Source organism: Megachile rotundata, chromosome 12 (genome assembly GCF_050947335.1).
Source record: "Megachile rotundata isolate GNS110a chromosome 12, iyMegRotu1, whole genome shotgun sequence".
Classification (NCBI taxonomy): Eukaryota; Metazoa; Arthropoda; class Insecta; order Hymenoptera; family Megachilidae; genus Megachile; species Megachile rotundata.
This window is the reverse complement of record NC_134994.1, coordinates 9,082,973-9,097,950: the sequence shown is the minus strand read 5'-3', so window position 1 is coordinate 9,097,950 and position 14,978 is coordinate 9,082,973. Positions and strand designations below refer to the sequence as shown.

Genomic DNA, 14,978 nt, shown 5'->3' with positions numbered 1-14,978 from the left:
TTTAACGAAGTCTGCCCCGATATTGGACTGATTAAATTAAAACTGACGAGAAAATGGCGGTCGAACTTTGACCGCAATTTCTTGCAAATAAATGAGCTGTTATTTAGAAAAAAGGAAAACAGAGGGGTGGATAAGAGATTGCATTATTTTGTAGGGGAAGAATGAATTTACATGGTTTTAGGGGTGGAAGAGGTTTCAGAGGGACGCGTTCTTTTTTCCAGAGAAGTAGATGGACTTTTTTTTAGAGATAAATGGCTCGAGTATTTTCATGAAGAGCATTCTTAAGGTGGCTGTTTCGTTTGATAAAAACAAAGAGAGCAGATGTACAAGTGAAACCTGCACTAGATACAAATCAAGGTGGTTACTTTTCATATTCTTTCCACATTTCTAAAATTCCAAATTCGTAAATTTCAAACTCTCGAAATTTCCAGCTGCAAATAAAAGGGAAAGTAATAACGGTAATAATTCTAAAGGGAGCTTCAAATGTCAGGAAATAGACGTCGCGAATGTTCAAGGAGCTTCAGGTATCGAGGCTAACTGAAATTCAATTTTCTACCGTGTCTATCGCTTCGTTTTTTCTTCGACCCTTTCAGTCACAAGAAGTCGACAGACATCGAAGCTTCTGATTGAGCCAGTTCCCCTTCGTTAATCCCATTCGCGCGGACTTCAAGCACGTTCCAGAATAAAATTTCGTGAAATATGCAGCCGTGAGAAGTTCGGAAACACCGGACATCCACTTGGTGGAAATAGCGTTTATAATGACAGAAATAGATGGTGCCATCACGGGAAATCGAGTCCCAACGAGTCTCGACCATTTCGAACAGCTTCCAATTAACAGACACCCGAACGCGGCATAATCAACCGAAAGAAACGTTCCGGATAGCAATTAAGGTTAAAGAAACGTTGTCGTTAATGTTATTCGAGCATCGGCCAACAGGAATCGAAGATGTTCTCTCGTTTAATTTTAACCGTTGAAGATCATTAAATTCGTGCACTAGAAATTAGAAGTCGAATTCGATGTTATTATAGAGTTACGTATACTTTCATAATTAACTATATGTATTTAGGTCGATTGCTGGAGGCTCTATTATTTTACCTATGATATTGTTTCGTCCATTTCTGACTCGTTTGTGCAAATACACGGAATACGAAAGAACTAGCTAGAAATAATTGTTAATTCAACTAAAGAAACAGGGAAATAGGTTCAAGCTTTGAATGATTGTTTGTAAAATATGTCTGGTCATCTACGTCCTTTTTCACTGAACTCAGGGAACATTACTGTTGCACCATTTCTGCAGTAATTCGAGTGCAATTTTTTAATCAGTGCATTTTCTAATTGCAAATAAAGATGCTTAGCATTTGCCGTTCTGAAAAAAAACGATTGGCAGATTCTTAAATTTTTATCCTTTCAGTAATCTTCCTAATGGAGCTTTTTCTAACAAACTGTCAGTTACAATAATTTGCAATTAATTCTTCCTCGTGAGGAGGATAGATCATTAACTATTGTGGATATCCATCATAAAGTCATAAAGACTTACTCTCACAGTAGGGAAAATTTATAGATCATCAGTTTTAAATCCTAATTTTCATGAACCGTAAGAAATACGGAAGTTAAAAAAGTTCGAAAGACATTTTCCGTGCAACGTTGAAGAAAAGTTGCAAGAAAAGAGTGTTAGCAATAAGTTATCTGCAAAGAAGTAAATAACAACAGCGTCGAATGGCGGGCGGGAAATCCAGAAGCGGGTGGTCGAAAAACAGTATCCATCGGACTCACAGGATGTCGAGACAACGGTGTAAGAGAGAAACAGATATATCGAGACAGAAAGAAGGGGTGGGGGTGAGATGCCGTGCGGCGAGACTACTCGGTTCGCTCAGTCACCGCCCAGACCGCGCCGCGACCGATTCGTCCAACGGGTCTTTTACGTCCTCCGCTTATTTTTCGTCCTCGTAACGTGATTCGATCCTTCTCTTGAATGTATCTTAATCACTGGTGCTACCGTGCGACACGTAGGACGCGTGCAACGACCGCGTATGTCAGCTCCGGTTGCCCTCTCGGTGTTCCTGGTGAGCACCGTTGATCCTCTCGTCTCGTGACCGGGTCAGGTGATAGTTTTTCACGAACGACAGTGTGAAGTTGAAGGAAGTGCGGTGGTGGAGACCATCTGTGAAACGCATCCCGTGGAAAGCGGTTTCCTCTGGAGGCGCTCAGAAAGCAATCAAGATCCATCGCAGCCCGGAAATGCCAGAAAGTCAAGGTCAGTTTATTTACTCCGCTGCGATACCGTTCCTGACGGTTCCCAAGTTTCTGAGACGAATCGATGGGGGTGGTCGATAGGAAGTTCGAACATTTTCAAGCTTTCTTTGTCGACACAGAGATTGTTTCGTGGTTTTTTAAAATAAATTTTGGACGAAGGATTTAGCTAAATTTTTGATACGCTCTTACGTTATTTTGCGAAATATACCCAGAGGAGAAATTTAGCTAAATTATTAAGGCGGTACTTCGTTACTTCGGGAAACTTTGGACGTTTTAAGCGAAGAATTTTACGAAATTATTAATGCGATACTTCGTTGCGAAATTTTGAAATGTTCCAAGGGTTCAAATAAGTTACAGACATTTCGTACACATTTGACTTGCGAAGAAGTTCAGCAGCTTTCTTGCCGCAACCGTAGGATAAACGAAACAGCGAAGTTGCATTCGCAGTTGGTCGGAAAACGCATAAAGCATTCAAGGGTAAATTGGATCACGGCTCGCAACGAAACACGCCGGCACACGGGAAGTTAAACAAAGTTGCGAACCGGCACACGGAATATACAGAGGGTGACTGCGGTCAAGAATGGGCTCCTCTTGACCCCGCTTCTTTGACATTTTCATTACCGTCGTGGTTATTTCGTTTGCAAAACTACGAAAATTCTTCGAGTATACACTCAAACAATTACTTAACGTTACGAAAGTTTCGTTCGTGGAAAATTCAAAGCCCGCGGCCGGGTAAAGGAAGAATTTCTGGAGATAAGCACGGGTCTCCACTTTGTTGCTGCAACCCTCTTTCTCGAGGTGTTTCGCCTCCCATTTCATCTTCTGAGAAATATGGCGTTCGAATATTGGTAAAGTTTCCATCGGTCGATCGTCAATCACGGGTGTACTCCTTAAGACGACTGGTTCAGAAACGTCTACTCTGCCGGAAGAAGTCGCAAAACTTTCATCCTACGGTTAACCATTTCGACCCCGAACGTTCGAGGGTCGGGAAAAATTTGAAAGCGTGTCACGTTGATCGAATGGTTAGGGTTACTGAGGAAACGCGGGAAATTGATCGAACGCCCTTAATTGCTTCCACTTCGAAACTGTTCGAATCTACGAATCACGTTCAAGTTTGCGAGATGGAAATTTGATAATCAACATTGTTATTGAAATTCTGGACTTGGTTACAATAATGATAAATTTTAATTAGACTCTGTATTAGGTCACGACTGTAATTTATAATAGTTAATAGATGAAATAAGTGTTTTGACCATAAGCTTACTTCAAAGACTACCTATATTTAGCAGCTATACTTTGACATCCCCTGCGAATTCGAATAATGAAAAAATGTGAAGCGGTTAACCTGCCGCTACGCAACGTTTCGATCAAAAATTGATTGAAATTCCTCATATACCGAGGGAATTATTTCCATCATTCGAACGACCGTAAATCGTTCCGATCGTAAATTAATTCGAGCCCGACACTTATATGCTAGTTCGGATTAAAAACAGTTTAGAGTATCTGCTCGTTTTATTAATGTGAATTAGCTGACATCGATGTGTCTAAACTAAACCGCTGTAGGTTGGAAGAATCGTAAATTTCACACCTAACCATCCTGTAACCCATAATTCGCGGGCGACAAATATACGACATAGTTTTTTCTACGATGAATTGTTTGACCATTTAGCGTTATACATGTTTCACGTGACCTGTTTCCACCGGTGATACGTTAATACCCACACAGTCGGTAGGTTTTGACATACTATGAATCCTGTGCAGTTTAAAAGGAGGGTAAACATTGGACTCGTATTCAACCCTTTGAAATTTAAATGTAATTAGCGGTACGAATAATAGGAACGATAAATTCGCCCAGGAAAAACGTACAAACTTAAACAAAAAATTAATTACCACACCAGCCACATTTTCTAAAAATTTTTAGGTAATTTATTATGCTGTTGACTCTTTTAATGAAGGAAACCCTCATGCATGGGAACAGCTATCGTTATATTGCAACAGGGTTGTAAAAACGAAAAATTCATTCGCAACGTTTACAATTTGCATACGAAAGTTCGTGTAACAAGATAAATATAACATTGCTCCGATTAATAGTCATCTGTATAATTTCTCCGTATGTTGATCAAGTCTCGATTCTAATTACGACATAATGTTATTTACCCCGTCGATTTCCTCTTAACATTTCTTTAAATAGAATAGCGCACCGTGCAGCTTCCCCGTTGATAAATAGCCTCGAAGGACTACGATTTCGTTCTCATCGATCTTCGCGTGTACTTCTTAATCTAACTGCACGATCTCCAGTTTCAGCCGGAGGATTTCTCGTTCATTGTCTGATAAACCGCCCTACAGACGACACGCAACGAATAAATTCGTTCTCCGTTAGTCGGTTGCATTGTTTGAACCAGCTACTGTCTCGGTTTACTACGAGTAGCATAATTAATCCTTGTACTGCAGCGTCTGTTGTGTATTAATCTGGATTGTCAACACTTGATAAATGACGCGTTTATTTCTAAATTGGATACTCGTGCAAAATTGGATACTCCCGAAGCGTTGTCCGAGTTCTGAATATTTTTCTCGAGAAGTATGGAGGTTAATCGGCATCAGGTAAGACAGAACCATTTTCTGTTCCGATCGTAGATAGATTTTTCAGTAACATGTCGGATAAGAGAAGGAAACGCCGGCTGAATTTTCCGTGGGAATCGTGGAAGGAACGGAGAATGGAATTTTCGAAATGGGAGCTGTCGCTAGGGAGAACGCGCGAAAAGCGACAACCCCTTGAATCGAAATGAGATGTACTTTAGAACCATCTGGTAGGAAAGCGACCATTTACATTTGTAATGTACAGAGGGAGCAGCTTTGTGTCGCCATTTCGTCCTTCTAACGTGTATGCCCTTATTTTTCTCTCGCGAGGATCAAGTTTCTCTGATCTTTATTTCTAAAGTCTCTTTTATCCTTACTCAAAGCTGTTCTCGTTATTAATTTTATGGATCACGCAATCGTTAATCGTACATCTCGTTTCTCAAATTCCTCGAACGGTTCTCCAATTTTAGTTTGTTTGGAGACAGCACGACGTAAGTGGAGACTTCTGACATTTTATTCGAACATGCTGGCTCGTCGATTCGTACACAAACATCAATCTGTAAATTCTAGCTCGCTCTGATCGGCTGCGACGACATGTTTACGCGAATTTACCGACGTTTCCCAGGGATTTCTGCTCCGGTACGCTACGCCTCGAGCAATCGTTTGCGAAAGCTACTGCCTTTGAAGTCAACTTTCGTCGCCTTAATCCTCTTGCGCAATCTTGATTAACCCTTTGACTTATGATATCGATACACGGCTTCGATTCAGTCTATGATCAAATTAAATTGAAACCCTACAGCTAATATTTACTATTTGATCAAGGATCATAGACCCACTCTAACATTTATGATTAGTTTCTACGTCTACGTTTCTTTTTAGAAATCTTACGATTTAAATATTTGAGGATCTAGATATTTGACCAAGGATCATAGTGTTGCTCTAATATTTATGATTAGTTTCTATGTCTGCATAGAAATTTCTTTACAGAAATCTTACGATTTAAATATTTGAGGATCTAGATGTTTGATCAAGGATCATAGTGTTGCTCTAATATTTATTATCAGTTTCTATGTCTGCATAGAAATTTCTTTACAGAAATCTTGCGATTTAAATATTTGAGGATGTAGATATTTAAGGACGAAGAGGAAAATGACATTAGGAACCTTTAAATTCGTTCATATAAACCGGAATATTGCAGAAGGGTTAAAATGGAAGCAATTTGCAATACCTTTGTGGTTTCAACGGCTTTATTATCCGGATGCATTTTTGTCATGTCATCTTTTTTTCTTTTCGCCTCAAAACGGCGAGCTTCGAGTTCTCCCTTTCAGCGGCATGCACAAAAGTTCTCGTTAAAATACCATGCCGCAACGAGAGGACGAAAAGTGGGGATATACTACTCCGAGAAACTTTTAACTTTGACTCCCTTTTTTTTCACCCTCATCTTCGTACTTTAACCCACGAGCGAATTATCCTGTTTCCACGGCGGTCGAATCGGGGTTATCAGAGCACTCAATTATTTGGGTCATCCGTGGCTACTCTAACTCTTAGGCCGGAATATTTTCACAGCTATTAATCGTGTCGAAATAATATAAAAACACGTTCCTCAAACGTACTTAAATTATTTAAATTTGAGGATGAAGAACTTACAAGTTTGAGGATTAATTTAGAAATATAAAAGACTCTGAAAATTCGTAAATTTGTTGAAGCTTGAATTTGAGAATTCGGTAGATAATTCAACCGATCCATAAATCCAGAACAGTTAAAGATGCAGGCAGCTTGCTAATTTTCTTGAAATAGTAGCAATATTTCATGGAATTCCAATATACCATGGCAATATCCTCCGATCGCTATACCTGTCGTTCACGTTTCTCCTCCGAAGTGAAATTTAAGAAAAACGGCCCGAGTTTCGCTGTCGCGACAGGTCCTGAGCCATATTCCGGAAATTAAATGCCACGTCTTACGGGAAGAGGATGGCTTGCTGTCGTGTCGCTCATATTGGGTTTGTTTACACAGCCACGAAATTAGGCGTCGCGTAATCCACGATCCGGAGATGACGATTAGGATGAAACAATTTCGGTGGTTGGTTGCGCTCGTAATAGACACGCGGGGATTGTACTAATATTCCCGTGTACATACGTGTAACACCGGGTTATACGTGTTCGTGCTACGTACAGGTCGCTTCAAAGTTGAACACGTTCTCCGTCTTCCATGACGACATCTCTCATCTGTCTTGTGACGTCACGAACGATTAAATTGATTGCTCAAGGGAGCACGGTATTCGTGTCGCGTTAATGTTTGCACAAATTCGGTGATTACGTAGGAAAACTTTCAGCGTAATGAAAAAATGAAACTCGAAGTAAAAAATAGCACTCGACTTTTTTCCACAATGTGGATGCAATTAACTTCATATCTGCTTCGTACAAATGCAGCGAATTTTTCTTGCAACTTTTATGTCGAGAGATACAGAATAATTTACCGGGTTCCACTTATGTTAGACGTTAATCACACCGCCGAATTCTTGCGCGTATCGAACAACGCTTAAAAACTAATGATAGACAGCTCGTTAAACGCAGATTAAGCGCGACGGATTCGTGAGTAGAATACATTTAACGAGCTTAACAAAATTAGCTCGCAGAGTTGTTGGCGCACACGGTGTCCCTTGTGAAACGTAATTGCATCCACGGGGATGGGAGGCTGTTTAGCAGATTCCGCGAAAGTTTCGTGTCCTCGAAAAACAAAAACTCGCGGCGTGCAAACGCTTTATCCTTAATTACCAGCGCGATTTTATCGGGAATCGTTCGATCTTCCATTGTTTACGACTGTCACCGCAGAGAGCACGCGAATGGATTTTCACTGTCGGGAATTTATCGGCGAGCCTCGGACCCCAGGAATTTATATAATATGATATATACAACCTGCAAAAATCGGGTCGTGAACGATTTCCCGACGATTACGTGGTCGCTAAATTGATTCGCTGGTTCGTTATCGGTCTTTAAATGCTCGATCGAATTCTTCACGAGGGAATTTTGCACGAACGAGAAATTCGCGAATAGAGACGAAAAAATCAGGTTCGCTCGTTTGCAATTTTACGCGGTTGATATTCGCCACCGTGTTACACGCTCGTGAAGTTGATATTTCTGGCAAAACGAGCGGTGCTCGCTAATCTGCATACGCGTCGGCAACTCGCATACAAATTGCACGCATGCAAATAGCTACGATAGCTGTGTACACGTGCGAACATCGCTTTCCGGAAGTGTATCCGAACTAGCTTTCCGGTAACCTATCGCAAATGTTTAAATATGCCAGACTGAGGGAGATTATAAATTGCTTTCAATTTTGTGATGCGAGGATTTTAGTTTTGGGAATTTAGAGATTTCAGAATTTGGATATATGAAAGTTTGCTGAATAATCATCAGAAAATTGTATAGAAAGCTTAAGAACCAAATCTAACGAATTTAATTAGCAATTGAGCTAAAGTTCCTATTGAACTAAACAGAACCTAGAAGTTAAACGATGGACCTAAGAAACCCATAAAGAACCAAGAGACCACCAAACATTTTCAGTTAACCTTGAAATTCCCATAGTATTCGCTAAAAGCGGAAAAAATTACTTTGGAAGTATTCGTAGTTTGAAAACAAAAGTTTGCGTCATTTCAGTATTTCCGTGCAATATTCGCGTAAGTATGAATTTCGCGAGAAATGTTGTAGGGTGTAGTTAAACGTCGACGCCCCAGAGCGACGCCATCGTCATTGATTCCCTGCGGCCATTCACGACCCCTCTTTTCCTCGTACTTAACCAGCCTTATTCCTACGGCAAGAGAATCCCCTAAGATTATCGTAAAGCGAAGTTCCTTTATTTCTCGGAAGTTCCGCAGACCGCCGTCCATCTTTTCCTAAAAAACACACCGATGAAAATTCGATTTGATCAATTTTCCGGGTGGAAAAACAAAATTGATGGACTAATATTTGCAGGAATGGAACTTCATGGATGTTCATCGAACGTTCCATTTTTGCCGTGGAATATTTTCCTTCGATTTTTCATCGATGTGGCTAAAACAAAATTGATGAAGCCACCTGAAACCGCGGCAACGATGGAAACCTTGAATTCAGTCAACTCCTCGTTTATTTTCCGCTCCGCTCTTAGACTCGTCATTCTTCTCTTTTTTCTCGGAGATCGATGAACCGCGTATCCGACACGATTCCACGCTCGTTTAGATCTCTGCGACTGTTTCCTCCAAATCGACTGTCGAGAATCTACTACCGATCCGTCGGATTTCGGTAACATGATCGATCGAAAGAGTTATTGCGGGTGTCTGTCTGGACAGATTCCAGAGCAACAAGTTCCGTTGCGTACGGACAAATTTATCGATGACAGCGGAAAAAGTGGACACATCGATTTTATGTCAATTTTAAATCCATTACTTCATATTAACTTGCTGCGTTGATTGAAATACTTCGTGTTAGTGGCGCTGGGGATTTGGGGCTTTGTTAGATGATATATTGCTACCTTTTATTGATAGTAGGGATTTGATAGTGAAGATGTAAGAATGCGGTGTATAATGCAAGGTGATTTAACTTGGGATAATTTGTCTCGTGGAAGTTCTACTCGAATTGAGGCAATGCTTGGAAGTCTTACTTGTGGTAATTACATGTGTGGAGATGTAATGTGTGGTGATCCTACTCATAGTGATTCAACGCATGGAACTCTCACATATAGTGATACAATGCATGGAACTCTCACATATGGTGATCCAACGCATGGAACTCTCACATGTGGGGACCCAACGCATAGAACTCTCACATGTGGTGATCCAACGCGTGGTAATTCCACACATGGTGATCCAATGCGTGGTAATTCAATGCTTGGCGATTCAACGCATGGAACTCTCACATGTGATGATCCAACGCGTGGTAATTCCTCACATGTGGTGATCCAACGCGTGGAACTCTCACATGTGATGATCCAACGCGTGGTAATTCCTCACATGTGGTGATCCAACGCGTGGAACTCTCACATGTGGCGATGCAACGCGTGGAACTCTCACATGTGGTGATCCAACGCGTGGTATTTCAACGCTTGGTGATTCAACGCATGGAACTCTCACATGTGGTGATCCAACGCGTGGTAATTCCTCACATGTGGTGATCCAACGCGTGGAACTCTCACATGTGGTGATCCAACGCATGGAACTCTCACATGTGGGGACCCAACGCGTACAACTCTCACATGTGGTGATCCAACGCGTGGTAATTCCACACATGGTGATCCAACGCGTGGTAATTCCACACATGGTGATCTAACGCGTGGTAATTCCACGTATGGAGAGTCCACGCATGGAACTCTCACACGTGGTAATTCGATGCATGATAATTCCACGTATGGAGAGTCCACGTGTGGAACTTTCACACATGGTAATTCGATGCGTGGTAATTCAACGCCGGTCATCCAACGCGTGATAATCTAATACATAGTAATTCAACACGTGGAACTCCCACACATGATAATTCAATGCATAGACAACGCATGGCGATTGCGTGATAATCCAAGTGCAGAAATCCAAATGAAAATCTAAACGCATATAAATGCATTTGAAATTAAGTTTTCGATGCGTGAAAATGGAGTGTGTGCAAACGCACGGAAACCCAAATGTGAAATGCATATTTGTAGAAATCAAAGCGCGTTGAAATTAAGCGCACGATTTGCGATCGCAATCGTAAATTGGAAAATAACAGTTTAGGATTGTTCACTATGGTCGAAAGCGTTTTAACCCGTTTCACAAATCCTGATTCTCATTTGCAGATCGATATCGCGACTAATGCGTCCGGACGTTCATTTATCTTTGATTATTAGATAAATGTGATACCCGTCGTATATAGTCGTTGCCTAACGGCGACACGAAACCGCGGAAGCCCATAATTACAGTGAATGTTCGGCTATTTGCCTATCTCCTGTCCTCGATGTCGAGGTTTGTTTTTATGGAAGATTAATTGTCTTCCACTTGTTGAAGGTATATATGTCAAAATAATCAATGAAACGAATGCTTTCCGAACAAGAAAGGTATTCAGTGCTTGACAGATATTCCATTGAAAGTATTTTTCCATCCACATCAAATCTCTCCGTTAATCCACTTCGACGTATCTGAAAACTTCCACCTCTTGTTCGTTACATCATCCCCGTCAATTTAAGAGAAATATTTTTAACGAAATAAATATTGTCAATATCATCGATATCGTTGTTTCGACAAATTACTGCGTTACGTTTCGAATTTATGACACGAATTGCCACCGATTTATTCTCGAGTGAAATCGTGAGATCATTTCCTGCACACGCGAATCGTTTGTTAGGCACGTATCACGCTACCACGAAAGATTTTAGGAAAATCTTATTAGCCCGTTGCACGAGCACGTGCAACTTTCAACGGAAAACAATACCTTCAGAAAACTTTCGGCTCACGTTCATATAAGTTTTTCCATATTCTATTTCCGCAGGTAGGGAATGAAAATCTACCCCAACTTCGATTTCCCTCCTTTCATTCCGTTGACATACCTGAAGACCCGATACACGCGCCAGGGTTGGTAATGGTGTTTGCGTTTCGATGGCGCCAGGGGGTCCCACGAGGGTCGAATAAATGAGAGAAAGAAAAATACGCCATCACAAATTGAGTATCGAACACCAAATTTCGCGCGTTATTTAGGAAATTCAATTACTGTTGTATTGACGGGCTGGACGGAGCTTTTGGGGGTTAAAGTTTGAGGAAATACGTTTTCTGAATGTTATAAGTAGGGGGTTCTAAATTTTTATATTTAGAGATTTCTAAATATGAGATTTTGTATGTTCTCAAATTCTGAAATTTCCAAATGCTGAACTTCTTAAATCCTCAAATTCTCAGATACTGAAATTCAAACATCCCTAAATTCTCAACTCCTTCAAGTGTCAAATTTACAAATTGTCACATGTCCACATTCTCACATGTTCACATTCTCACATGTCCACATTCTCACATGTTCAAATCCTCACATATGCAAATCCTCACATGTGCAAATCTTCACATCCTCAAATCCTCACATGTCCAAATTCTCACATCCCTAAATCCTCACATCCCCAAATCCTCACATGTGCAAGTCCTCACATCCCTAAATTCTCACATGTCCAAATTCTCACATCCCCAAATCCTCACATGTGCAAATCCTCACATGTCCAAATTCTCACATCCCCAAATCCTCACATGTGCAAATCCTCACATGTCCAAATCCTCACATCCCCAAATCCTCACATCCTCAAATCCTCACATGTCCAAATTCTCACATCCCTAAATCCTCACATCCCCAAATCCTCACATGTGCAAGTCCTCACATCCCTAAATTCTCACATGTCCAAATTCTCACATCCCCAAATCCTCACATGTCCAAATTCTCACATCCCCAAATCCTCACATGTGCAAATCCTCACATGTCCAAATCCTCACATCCCCAAATTCTCACATGTCCAAATTCTCACATCCCCAAATCCTCACATCCCCAAATCCTCACATGTGCAAATCCTCACATGTCCAAATTCTCACATCCCCAAATTCTCACATCCCCAAATCCTCACATGTGCAAGTCCTCACATCCCTAAATTCTCACATGTCCAAATTCTCACATCCCCAAATCCTCACATGTCCAAATTCTCACATCCCCAAATCCTCACATGTGCAAATCCTCACATGTCCAAATCCTCACATCCCCAAATTCTCACATGTCCAAATTCTCACATCCCCAAATCCTCACATCCCCAAATCCTCACATGTGCAAATCCTCACATGTCCAAATTCTCACATCCCCAAATTCTCACATGTCCAAATTCTCACACCTCCAAATTCTCACATCTCCAAATTCTGACATCCCCAAAATTCTCACAACCCCAAATCCTCACATCCCAAAATTCTCACACCCCCAAATCTTCACGCTCCAAATTTCCCACAACCCTAAAACGCCAAATTTCTAAATTTCCAAATTGCAAATTCGCACAAAACGAACCCCCCAATTGTCCTCACCCTAATTGACGTTTTATAAAAATAGACTTTAATACCCCTTGTCCGTGTAAAGGCAGTTATGTCTCAATAGCACGAAACATGCTGGTAATAATCCTTACACAGGACCCCTCGCAGCGTCCTCCTTGCGTCTACGGCACTGTAACCGCTCATTTAATATCCTCCACAGAGAACCTAATTTCTCCGAGACAAGATCCTGTGGTGTCGAGTCGATTGATACCGGGACGAAGTAACTTTCTGGCGGTTGATTTAGCGAGATTAAAAAATATCTTCCTCGTTATACAATATTCAATGAGGAGGAAGATAGAGCGAAGGTTGAAACGAAGTTATCAGTGTTGTATATGGGTTAACAAGGTTCATAAATTCCATCAAGAGGCTTGAAACGTTTTGTCGGGTCCTAAAATATTCCTGAACGGATGAGTCAGACCCTGATTCGATTCTGGTGAATTAAAAACTGATGTATCGCGAGAGTTGGATCAAAAATAACGTGTGTTTGGTGAAACCTCGGGAGAAACGTCGTATAAACGTCCATAAAAGATTCTTTAGAATCGTATCAGGCACAGTGAGATATTTTATATTTCATATTAGACTATTTTTGTTTCGTTCCCTCAGTTTTTAACTGCTCATTTAAATATTCTAATTATACTGTAGTTTTCTAGTAATATTCTAGGTACTTTTCTGATTATATTAATCTTGATATTCATCTAGTATTCACACTGTTTAATTATGAACCACTTTGTCCCATTTCATCAGTTGACATTTCTTCACAAGTACATTCGTCAGAAATAACTAACTGGTTAAACTACATGTACCAAATAGTACATCAAATTTTAGAAATTAAGATCAGAAACGGTAGACATTAATTTTCCCCGAAAATCGAAAAGTCAAGCTATGACGACAGGACCATTGTTTGGCGAACTCTTCAAGCGGATACGTTTCTTTGCACGTTGAACAAACAAATGTCAACAGTTCGCCACGGATCGTCGGGTTAATTAAATTCCATGTGCAATTGCACAATTATCGGTGCTGTTCGATCAGAGCGTAAATGAATTGTCAGATCCAAACCCAGAAGCTATTTGCGCCGAAGGGTTTAAATCAACGCATAAATAAAAGAGCGTGTCAGAAGTTTAACCGTAAGCTTCATTTCCAGAATCTTGTTATTATTTCATAACCGGTGAATTCAATGAAATTCTATTTCTATATTTAATAATAGATAACGCAATCAAATCGATAAGAATAATCGCGTAGTAAACTGATTTTTATTAGATCGTTAATGAACACTTATCTTCTCGTATCAACAAACCTAAGCGAATGTAAATCGTTTACCGAACTTGTCTAATAAATTCTTTTTACAACTCGAGCGTCTTACATACTCCACATAATTCAATTTTAAATGTATTTAAACTCCATTAGCAAGTTAACGTTCCCAATTTTTTCTTAAATTTATGACGCTAGACGATGCCCTCCATGGAAGACATGTTAACGGATATTTCTGTTGTCTTCCAACACAGGTTATAACCGTAATAGCAGCACTTTTTATTGGCTGGCACAAATGTTTGGCGGAGCATGAAACTTCTCCGGGAAGAAGTGGACCAATTTCCTTCGGGAAACCGTGGTAACCTTAATGGTGACACGTAGGAGAGTCGTGTAATTGAATGGGTGCGCGAAAAATTCCGCTGATGAAGTTGTGTACCATATCCCTCTCCCTCACGATGGATCCACTATCTTTTCAATTTACTTTGATTGTTATATGTTATAGACCGTTTCGTTTAAGTACCATATTCTTTGGTAGTTGATTTCAGCGAATAAATTAATTTCTAATTATGCACTTTGAGAGGAGTGAATGTGATTATATGTATTGCGTTGAATTACTTTATGTTTAACTGCAATGCGTTGAGTTCAGGTGCATCAAAGTGCAATGTGCGGAGTTGCAACGCGTTGAGTTCAGTTGTATCAAAGTCAGTGTGTCGAATTCAATTGCATTGATATGCAACGCACCGAAGTGCAGTGCGCTGGATTTGATTGCACCGAGTTACAACGCACTGAATTGCAACGCATCGAATTTCATTGCACCGAGTTGCAATGCACGGAATTGCAACGCGTCGAATTCCGTTG

General features: G+C 40.6%; 1 protein-coding gene across 4 annotated transcripts in view; it reads left to right on the top strand.

The window, feature by feature from the left end:
- The first annotated feature begins 1,618 nt into the window (after window positions 1–1,618).
- The window catches only part of Trpgamma (Transient receptor potential cation channel gamma), a 78,833-nt gene continuing 65,473 nt past the window's right edge, over window positions 1,619–14,978 (top strand). For 3 of the 4 annotated variants that reach the window (XM_012282994.2, XM_076537924.1, XM_076537923.1), the window contains exon 1: window positions 1,627–2,255. The gene's annotated coding sequence lies outside the window, so the exon portion shown is untranslated. Of the gene's footprint in view, window positions 2,256–14,978 lie in introns of all 4 variants that reach the window. The other variant, XM_076537926.1, reaches the window with a different exon arrangement.